Source organism: Physella acuta, unplaced genomic scaffold, assembly GCF_028476545.2.
Source record: "Physella acuta isolate Inbredline_101_S28 unplaced genomic scaffold, ASM2847654v3 ptg000800l, whole genome shotgun sequence".
Classification (NCBI taxonomy): domain Eukaryota; kingdom Metazoa; phylum Mollusca; class Gastropoda; family Physidae; genus Physella; species Physella acuta.
Genome location: NW_026732318.1, coordinates 362,164 through 374,363, shown reverse-complemented (window position 1 = coordinate 374,363; position 12,200 = coordinate 362,164).

Sequence of the window (12,200 nt, the reverse complement as noted above, 5' to 3'; positions counted from 1 at the left end):
CTACGGACATGAACCCTGGATTCGAAAGCTGCAATTTATTGGGCTACGTTCTTCCATCCGACCACGCCGTCCCCTTTTCCCCTTTCCTCAGGCTATTATTAAACCTGTTCACCATCGTATATTATCGAATCTGGATGGAATTTCACAGCTAATTTAGAAGTAAGGCACAAAAAAAAATAGAGTTAGCTGACTAAAAATACAAGTGGATTAGAAAAAATATATTATTACATATCATTATGTACCAAACAAGATCGACATCATCTCAGTTTTACATCAAAGTTTGATATAAAGGTAAATTATATATATATATATATATATATATATATATATATATATATATATATATATATGTATATATATATATATATATATATATATACATATATATATATATATATAATCTAAAAGAACAATATTTCTATAGCCAACAAAATAGCACTATTTCTATAGCCAACTAAAAGAGCACTATTTATATAGCCAACTAGAAGAGCACTATTTCTATTGCCAAGTAAAAGAGCACTATTTCTATAGACAACTTAAAGAGCACTATTTCTATACCCACCTAAAAGCTCTATTTCTATAGCCAAGTAAAAGAGCACTATTTCTATAGCCAACTAGAAGAGCACTATTTCTATAGCCAACTAAAAGAGCACTATTTCTATAGCTAACTAACAGAGCACATTTCTATAGACAATTAAAAGAGTTCTGTTTCTATAGCCAAGTAACAGAACACTTATTCTGTTGCCAATCTAAACAGCAGTATTTCTACGGTCATCTAACATAGCACTATTTCTATGGCAAGCTAGCAGTGCACTAGTTAAATGGCCATTCAAAAGAAAAAACTAGTTCTACGAACAGCTAACAGAACATTTGTTCTATGTCGAGTTAACAGAACAGAACAGCAGTTCTATGGCTAGCTAAAAGAACAGAACAGCAGTTCTCTGGCCAGCTAAAAGAACAGAACCGCTGTTCTACGGCCAGCTAAAAGAACAGCAGTTTTATGGCCAGTTAACAGAGCAGCAGTTCTACGGCCATAAACTAAATAGCAGTTCTATAGCCAGCTAATTGATTAGCAGTACTTTGGTCAGCTAAAAGAACAATAGTTCTATGGCCAGTTAAAAAATAGCAGTTCTATGGCCAGTTAAAGAATAGCAGTTCTTTGGCCAGAAATTGGCCAGCTAACAGAACTGACGTTATATGGACAGCTAACGGAACAGCAATTCCATGGCCAGCTAAATGAACAAGTACATGAGATATTAACAACTAACCGACAGTTTAAAATGTTGCTTACAGAGGCAGATATAGCTAGATATACAGCTATAGCCAGCCAACACAAACAACGATTCATTTCATATTTTACAAAGTGTACTGTTGAATAATCAAGAACTGAGATAATCTGATTAAGATGCTTGGTTTGCTCGGTGATTGTGAACAAAAGCTTGACAAATCAATTAAAGTATTTTGGTGTATTGCTGTAGAACAGGGGTTCCCAACCCTGTGCCCGCGGGCGCCATGGCGCCCGCTGAACGATTCGTATGTGCCCGCCTCTCAATATTCGACAGAGACAGAATTTTTTTCATAAACATTATTTTAAAACATGATTTATTTTTATTAATTTTTTACATTTTTTTTTTACTGCCTAGGTTTATTAAATATGTTCGATACTTGTCCCAACTTGTCTAGCGGCGAGCCAGACTGAACTATTTACGCTAGCCTGGAACGGCTAGTGCTATTTGCACATTACACCTCGTACACTCAGAAAACCCGAAGTGAGAAAAGTTCCCATTGTTGAAAAAAGCGCATATAAAATTGAATCATTTTTCGGTTCGACATATTTATGCAAATCATTGTTTTCAAACATGAACTTAATAAAATCAAGATATAGATCTCGACTCACCGATGAGCATCTTTATGATGGTCTGCTAACAGGATTATCGTCATACGCTCCTAATTATAAAGCTCTGGCCAATGAAATGCAATGCCAAAACTCACATTGACTTTATTATATGTTTTTATTTAAATGTGTTATTTGTATGTATGTGTTTTGTTTACTTTCTTTACGTTTTGTAAATACATTTCTCTGTGTGTATGCAATTTGAAAAAAAAATGCCAAATAATTTTATTATTTTGAAACATTAATGTTTATTATTTATTAATACATTATGACTATAAGAAAATAAGGAAATAAATTATGGGAAAATGACAAGTTATGGAAGGAGTTTGTCGATTTAAAATAGGTGGTGCCCGCCACCCTACCGATTTTTAAAATGTGCTCTAGAGTAAAAAAAAAGGCTGGGAACCCCTGCTGTAGAGTGAGACAGGTTTTTCATTGATCTTTTGGAAAACGTGTCCTTTTCATGTCCCTGCAACGAAGCGTTCAATTTTCGGTGTCATCTGGTAACGATGTTTTAAAGTTTGGTAGATGATCATTTCAGTATTTTCTTTAACTCCTATAGTCAAATAATAGAACCCTGGTTTTATGGCCAAAAACAATTTAATATTTCTATGGCCGAAACAAAGTACACTACTTCTGAGGACCAACTAACAGAACACGAGTTCTATGGTCAGCTGAAAGAACACTAGTTCTCTTTTGCCAGCTAACAGGATAGCTGTTCCATGGCCAGCTAACTGAACAAGTACATGAGATATTAACAACTATCCGACAGTTTAAAATATTGCTTACAGAGGCAGATATAGCTAGATATACAGCTATAGACAGCCAACAGAACGATTCATTTCATATTTTACAAAGTGTACTGTTGAATAATCAAGAACTGAGATAATCTGATTAAGATGCTTGGTTTGCTCGGTGATTGTGAACAAAAGCTTGACAAATCAATTAAAGTATTTTGGTGTATTGCTGTAGAACAGGGGTTCCCAACCCTGTGCCCGCGGGCGCCATGGCGCCCGCTGAACGATTCGTATGTGCCCGCCTCTCAATATTCGACAGAGACAGAATTTTTTTCATAAACAATATTTTAAAATATGATTTATTTTTATTAATTTTTTACAGTTTTTTTTTGACTGCCTAGGTTTATTAAATATGTTCGATTCTTGTCCCAACTTGTCTAGCGGCGAGCCAGACTGCACTATTTACGCTAGCCTGGAACGGCTAGTGCTATTTGCACATTACACCTCGTACACTCAGAAAACCCGAAGTGAGAAAAGTTCCCATTGTTGAAAAAAGCGCATATAAAATTGAATCATTTTTCGGTTCGACATATTTATGCGAATCATTGTTTTCAAACATCAACTTAATAAAATCGAGATATAGATCTCGACTCACCGATGAGCATCTTTATGATGGTCTGCAAACAGGATTATCGTCATACGCTCCTAATTATGAAGCTCTGGCCAATGAAATGCAATGCCAAGATCACATTGACTTTATTATATTTTTTAATTAAATGTTTTCTTTGTATTTATGTGTTTTGTTTACTTTCTTTACGTTTTGTAAATACATTTTTCTGTGTGTATGCAATTTGAAAAAATGCCAAATAATTTTATTATTTTGAAACATTTATGTTTATTATTTATTAATACATTATGACTATAAGAAAATAAGGAAATACATTATGGGAAAATGACAAGTTATGGAAGGAGTTTGTCGATTTAAAATAGGTGGTGCCCGCCACCCTACCGATATTTTAGAATGTGCTCTAGAGTAAACAAGTTAATAAAAAGTCTAGTGACAATTTAAGCGCAATTTCCTAATGTTATCTAAAAATAGATAGTGATCAAGTTTGTTTTAAAAAAATGTGAAAAAATGATTAGGCCTAGCGAAACAAAACCTTGTAATTGTAACTCCCTATCACTCTCATATAAATTATAAATAAATTAATAGGGTACAAAAATAACGTTTTGAAACAAGTTAATTTTGCGCTAAAAAAAGACAACTATATTAACCTATATTAACGGAAATAGTTTTATTTTAACGAGTAGTCCTACAAGATGCTCAGTTTAAAAAAGTAGTAAATATCATCCTAGGCCTACACGATGCTCAGTTTAAATGTTCTTAATTAATTTTTTGTGACCGAACGAAACGATATTTTTGAAAACTTTCTTCGGCAATATTGGTCTAAATTATGGCAGGAATCGATTGGTAAATGTTTCAAGTAGCTAAATGGTCTGGTTGCCGAGATATGGAGCAAAAACGGCATTTGTTCGAGGGTTTTTGGCTTTTCCGGGAAATCCAGGAAGGAATTCCGGGAATTTTTTTGGCCCACAATCATCCTTGGAAGTTGCTTAACATATTTGCTTTTGGAACTAGTCCTCGATATTGCTTCGTTGAGGAGGAGATACGACTTTAAGCTGCGGACACACATCCACACATCCATCCATCCATCCATCCATCCATCCATCCATCCATCCATCCATCCATCCATCCATCCATCCATCCATCCATCCATCCATCCATCCATCCATCCATCCATCCATCCATCCATCCAGAAATGACGCATTATTAAACGCAATTGCCAGTATGGAAATTGCGCTAAAAAAAGGTTGGGAACCCCTGCTTTTGGTGTATTGCGATAGAGTGAAACAGGTTTTTCATTGATCTTGTGGAAAACGTGTCCTTTTCATGTCCTTGCAACGAAGCGTTCAATTTTCGGTGTCATTTGGTAACGATGTTTTAAAGTTTGGTAGTTGATCATTTCAGTATTTTCTTTAACTCCTATAGACAATTAATAGAACCCTGGTTTTATGGCCAAAAACAATTTACTATTTCTATGGCCGAAACAAAGTACACTACTTCTGAGGACCAACTAACAGAACACGAGTTCTATGGTCAGCTGAAAGAACACTAGTTCTCTTTTGCCAGCTAAAAGAACAGCTGTTCTATGGCCAGCTAACAGGATAGCTGTTCCATGGCCAGCTAACTGAACAAGTACAGGTGATATAAACAACTAACCGAAAAATTCAAATATTGTTTACAGAGCTGGGTATAGCTAGATATACAGCTATATCCAGCCAACAGAAGGATTCATTTCATATTTTACAAAGTGTACTGTTGAATAATCAAGAAGTGAGATAACCTGATTAACATGGTTGGTTTCCTCGGTGAAGGTGGGCAAAAGCCTAGAAAATTAATCAAAGTCTTTTGGTGTATTGCGATAGAATTAGACAGGCTTCATTGCTTGTGTGGAAAACGTGTTCTTTTGATGTTCTTACAGTGATGGGTTCAATTTTCGGTGTCATCTCGTAAACATTTTCAAAGTTTGGTAGTTGATCATTTCAATATATGTTTTACTTCAATAAACATTTAAAAGAACACTGGTTTTATGGTCAGCTAACAGAGCACTAGTTCTATGGTCAATTAACAGAGCACTAGTTCTATGGTCAGCTAACAGAGCATTAGTTCTATGGTCAATAAATAGAGCACTAGTTCCATGGTTAACTAAGAGAGCACTAGTTCTATGGTCAACTAACAGAGCACTAGTTCTATAAACAACTAACAGAGCACTATTTCTATGGTCAACTAAGAGAGCACTAGTTCTATAAACAACTAACAAAGCACTAGTTCTATGGTCAACTAACAGAGCACTAGTTCTATGGTCAATTAACAGAGCACTATTTCTATGGTCAACTAACAGAGCACTAGTTCTATGGTCAATTAACAGAGCACTAGTTCTATAAACAATTAACAGAGCACTAGTTATATGGTGAACTAACAGAGCACTATTTCTATGGTCAACTAAGAGAGCACTAGTTCTATAAACAACTAACAGAGCACTAGTTCTATGGTGAACTAACAGAGCACTAGTTCTATGGTCAACTAACAGAGCACTAGTTCTATAAACAACTAACAGAGCACTATTTCTATGGTCAACTAACAGAGCACTAGTTCTATAAACAACTAACAGAGCACTATTTCTATGGTCAACTAAGAGAGCACTAGTTCTATAAACAACTAACAGAGCACTAGTTCTATGGTCAACTAACAGAGCACTAGTTCTATGGTCAACTAACAGAGCACTATTTCTATGGTCAACTAAGAGAGCACTAGTTCTATAAACAACTAACAGAGCACTATTTCTATGGTCAACTAAGAGAGCACTAGTTCTATAAACAACTAACAGAGCACTAGTTCTATGGTCAACTAACAGAGCACTAGTTCTATGGTCAATTAACAGAGCACTATTTCTATGGTCAACTTACAGAGCACTAGTTCTATAAACAATTAACAGAGCACTAGTTATATGGTAAACTAACAGAGTACTCGTTCTATGGTCAACTAACAGAGCACTAGTTCTATGGTCAACTAACAGAGCACTAGTTCTATAAACAACTAACAGAGCACTAGTTCTATAAACAACTAACAGAGCACTAGTTCTATAAACAACTAACAGAGCATTTCAATATATAAACAGTTAAAAGAACACTAGTTTTATGGCCAACTAACAGAGTACTAATTCTATGGTCAATTAACAGTGCATTAGTTCTATGGTCAATAAATAGAGCACTTGTTCTATAAACAACTAAGAGAGCACTAGTTCTATGGTCAACTAGTTCGATGGTTAACTAACAGAACACTAGTATCAATGGTCAGCCAATAGTTCTATGGTCAGCTAACAAAACACTAGTTTTATGGTCAGCTAACAGAGCACTAGTTCTTTCAGTTAGAGACAGGCCTTGAGAAATTTTGTATTTGATATCAATATTTTCCCCTGGCCAGCGAAAAAGGAGTTCTTTGGCCAGCCATAAAACTCAAAGCATGGGAAATGGAGCAGAGGTAAGAAATCAAATATAATTTTAAAAGTGATTAATTTGAAGAAATCAAAACCGACTTTGAATGCGTTTATAGAGTAATCGCGTTCAAAATTATGCATAGGTAATAGGGCTGGTAAGTTGGTCACCAACCAGTTCTACGGCTCAATAAAACCTGCATGAGCCATAGTACTGATTGGTGACCTACTTACCAGCCCTATATGAGAGAGGGGATGGATTGCTTACAACTGCACAAAACTTCGTTCTTCCCGGTTACCGGACACGCCTCTGCATTATGTTTTTTTTTAATTCTTCTTATCCGCACGAAAACAAAAATCAATAAACTCCATTTATTTAATAAATGTATCATCAGCCCCTAGTCATAACTTGGTACTTTGTGCGTAGACTACATCCAGACTGATACACCATAAAAGTCTTAAAGAATCAGAGATAAAGGTAGGAACTTAATTTTGATGGGGTTTTTTTTTTTTTTAAATTCTGTATATCTGTGTGTGTGTCTCTGTGTGTGAGAGATTGTGTGTATATATCTGTGTCTGTCTGTATTTGTGTGATTGTGTGTGTGTGTCTGTGTGTCTGAGAACAAGATAACTTTTATACAGTGTTGTCGTCCCCGCCCTGGAAATTTTAGTCCGCCCCACCCCACGAACATTTAAATAGCCCTCCCCCCCACCCCCGTGCTCCTAGAGGACAAAAGTCTGGAAGAAATACTATTTCTGACACGATACAAGGTTAACTGACAGTTTATGAATTTCATCCCTATTCCAATCAATACTAAACTCTAAGGTGACATAAAATTGCAATTGGTTACAGCCATATTACAACGCTAAAATAAATTCTAAGCCACATAAAATTGCAAAGGGTAAGAGCTATATCACAACGCAAAAAATAAAATCAGATACTTCTCGTTTTTTTTTACAGTAGATAACATCGTACCCGACCAGAAATTCACATTCTGAACCGAACTCCCACATAACGAAGGACACTTTTCACCTTTCCTTAATGGCGACCATGGACAAAAAGAGAATTCTTCTATTGCTTCTGATTCCTGCGCAAATTGTATTAGCTGGTAAAGCAGAAGATGCCGTCAAACATATGTACGATAAAGCCAACGAAAACAAAGACGGCGATTTGAGTGTGGAAGAGCTTTTAACGGCACTGTCGGTAAGTAAAGTTGTCAAGACAATAGCATAGTTTAAACCAAAAATCATTCTCACCATACTTTATATACTTCAAGTCAATAGATCGTCCCTGAGTCCACCCAACTCTGATGGGTACCTAACTCACGTTAAGGAAAGTAAAGGCGGCTGGGCATAGTGCTGACCACACTATCTCTTCATATGCCGAGGTCAAAGAAACAAGTAAACTCTACTTCACTTGCCCTATAGACCGTCAAGTTTGAAAGGGGAACTTTATAATTTATATAACATTTTCTGACTACTTTAAAAAAAAAAAACATCATAAGTACAAGCGATGCATCTCTTCGCTAATTATGAATATTATGAAGTAATATCACAAATAATAAACACTATTCTCTCACAAGACAGGAGACTCAAACAGAAACAAGAAAATAGATCTCCAATAATTCAGGACCATTTTTTCCGGATTTTTCGGAAACGGCAAAGAAGCTGACGCGGACAAACTCTTTAATGCTTTTGACGTTACAAAAGACAAGGTTATAGACAAAAGTGATCTCGAAAATTTACGCGGGTCGATGAACGCAAACGGTGACAAGTATCTCTCATCGGTTGAGTTTGTTAAGTAAGCAAACATGTTCATTTTATGCTCCTTAAACATGCACTCGTTAGGGGTTGTCGATAAATGACGTCACACTCGTAGAGGGGAGGGGGGCGTAATTTTGTGAGGGTTTGTGATAAGGGCGAGGGGGGGGGGGGGGAGGTTCAGATGGTGCGACGTCACACTTTTAGAAAACGAATTTTAGACGTTATTTCGCCTTTTAGAAAACTGTTTTAATAAATTGTTATAGGAATTGATTTAAATACTCTATTTTGACAGAGTTTAGACAAGATTTTGGAAAAATATCGATGTTTTAAAAAAAATTCAACTGCAATTTTGAGGGGGGGGGGGGGTTGCAGGCTGAGGTGTGAAATCATTTTTTGGGGGGGGGGGGGGGGTCTGGCTTTTTGTGACGATGTGTGACGGATGGGAGGGGGGGGGGAGGTAAAAATCGTCAAAAAAGCGTGGCGTCATTTATGGATGACCACTTATTTCTACGCAGTCTCGAACTAATGACCATATTCATTCTTTATCAATCGCGTATTATTTTAAAATTTAAATTTAATTAAATTTAATCAATACATGTTATAATTCTTTAACATCGCGGTTCTCTGTAGTATACGTTATGTTTCTTAAACAGGGTTTATTGAGAACATGTGTATGCATGAGTCTGGGATATTACCCCCCATGAGTCTGGGATATTACCCCCCCCCCCATGAGTCTGGGATATTACCCCCTCCCTAGTTAATTACCCCACCCCCCTTTCCCGGGACTATCTGCTCCACTGATATTATATCCCCGTCCGGTTTATTGATGTAAGTTATCCATGGATGCAGTGTTTCTTTCAGACTTTTTTTCTCTTTCTCCGCGGGGGGGGGGGGGGAGACTTGAAATGTTTTGAGGGGATGGGTGGAATAAAATTTCCGGGGGGGGGGGGCACTGTTAAAAGTATATATATATATATATATTTTATATAAATTCCATTTCAATCTTGGGGGGGGGGGGGGGGAGAGTGCGGTAGACTTTCTTCATCGCCAACCTCCCCCACCCCCCGAAGAGATGCCTGCAAGAAACCGTGATCGGATGTTAGGCAGTCGAAACATTGCGACTGTGTATAAGACATTCTAACATTGTAGACCGGGTGAAAGAAATTTTAACACTGTAGCTGTATTAATTTCGGCATGTATGTAAACAATATTATATTTTAATCAACCGTTATTGCTTTTGTATTCCACAGCTGGATTGTTCCGTATATCAAACATCTTCTACCTAATTGATTATGATGAAATAAGATTTCCCCAGCACTGCCATTAGAAGCATTATTTCTTAAACAAAAATCTATTCTAGCTCTGAAGATTTAATTTTAAAATTTTAGCATGATTATTCTGTTGAAAGCTGCAGTTGCTAAATAAAACAATATGAGAAAATGTGTAAAAATGTGTTTGTTATTATTTTACATACTAGATAAATGGCCCGTTGAGGTACAACGGGCGCTTGGTTGATAGTGTTGTCTTTTTCTCTAAACCGAAACCAAAGCCAAAATCACCACCTCAAATTCAAATTTAACCGGAAACGAAAAATGTAATTGAAAACTGATTTTTATCGAGAATCGGCTTTTTAACCGGATTTCACCTTGATCTACATGTATTTACTACACATAAAAAGTGATCATTTATTTCTTTTTAGCACATTCCCTTGTCTTCTTTTTACTTTCTCTTATACAGAGTATCGAGAAAGTATTGTAATCGTGCATAGAAATCACTTGAAATTTTGACAGTTTTCACCGTTTTACTTCCTCAGTCCTTCATCACATCCGGAGTATAGAGGACTTATTTTAATCGGGCAAAAATTATAAATCCAGATTCATCAAAATTTTGACGTTTCATGCGTGCGTAATCGAGTCTGAAAAACTAGACTATCCAATTCCGTCCGCGTGTGTAAGTGTCTGTGAACACGATAAATTGAGTACCGTTACATCTAGGTTGATGAAATTTCATATACAAGTATTATATCAAATTTTTAGATCTATATCAACTTTTCAGCGATTTCCGGTAACTGGAAGTGGAACTTATTCTACTTTCAATTTTTCAAAATTCTGTAACTTGAGTATTGTTTCAGATAGATGAACGAAATTTCACATATAAGTAAAAGATCTACAATTAAAAATCATGTCTACATCCCGAGTTGCCATAGTGTTATATAAGAGTATTGGAGAAAGTTTAGGGGAGATCACTCCTGGTTTATTATATATAAAATATTATGAACGAAGAAGGGGAAGATAATTGTCTTTAATATATTGATATCTGCTGATATGGTTTTAAATGGGAAATATTTTTAGTACTATGTGGTCTAATGTTCATTAAGAATGAATTTATAAAAAATAAAATAGAAAATAAAACTAATAGAAAAGCCTTTATAATAAAATTGAACAAGCTTTTAAGTGTATTCAATATATGCAAATAAAACAAACTTGCTTTCTTTAATAAAAGATTTGGACGCTAAGGAAATCTTTTATACTATTCAGGGACCAAAACAGTTTTTCAAGAAATCAAATTTGGTTTCTTTTGTTTTAGTCTTTATTATTATAATGTATTTGTATATTTGTTTTGTTGAATCTTTTTGAAGCATTGTCCCCGCTGATATATGGGAGTTTTAAATTCAATAGGAGAACTAAATATCAACAGACACAGAGAACTCTATCTATGGCGAATAATTTAGCTGAAGCATAATTTAGCGATCTCCTGTAAAAGAAACACGCAATAATTGATTTATTTCTGAAAAACAAAATACGTTTTTGTGACACTGACAATTTTACATTTTACAAAAGAACCACCAACTATGAATAGCATTGACCCAATAAAAGACTTGACGTTTTTGTCCTTGCGGATCGGCCTATACTAAGCAGGGGATTGACATACACTAATTAATGGAGGCTTCTTATCGACTTTTCTGTCAGTGACTAATTACAATTTTTTTAAACAACGACTCCTAATTTAGAATAATTTAGAATACACGATACGCTAAAATAATTATCCTTGTTTCGATATAATGACTAGAGCACAAAATTAATTACAACTTTTCCACGCATATTTTAGTTTATATATTTTTAAATATTATAATTTTACCTTAACTTGAAAATAAAATTAAAAAAAACATTTTTTATTTAATTACTGTTTCTTGATAATAGTTTCCGCAACAAAATTGGGCTGTAATTAAGTAATGCAATTAAGTCGACGCGTGATAGACTAACTCAACGCAAGACACATATTTTGTTCAATTAATTATTGAAATTAAAAAAAAATATCTTTTTGATTTTATTTTTAATTATTAATTTATAAAATCCAAGACTACTTTTAAATGAAAAAATATTTCGTTTGACTTGCACTGTGTCGCGAAAAATAATTAGAATAAAAGAAAAAAAAAAGACTTGACATGTTATTTTATTTTGGGTACTTTCAAGATTGAATCAAGTTTAAGTTTTGATAGTTATATTTTTTAAATTTAGAAATTTATTGTGAGCTAAACAGTATAATAAAATTTCAATCTCTCCAGCTTAACAAAAACACTATCAGGGTTTTGTTAGATACCGCTTTATGCTGGTAGCACATCAACATTTTGACGATCCATAAGTATCCCATCAAGTTTTAAAACAATCGGGAAATATTTTTTTCTAATCATTTGCGATTCATTTGTGTCCTATTAAGTAGAATTTTATTCCGTGCAATGTCTTCATACAA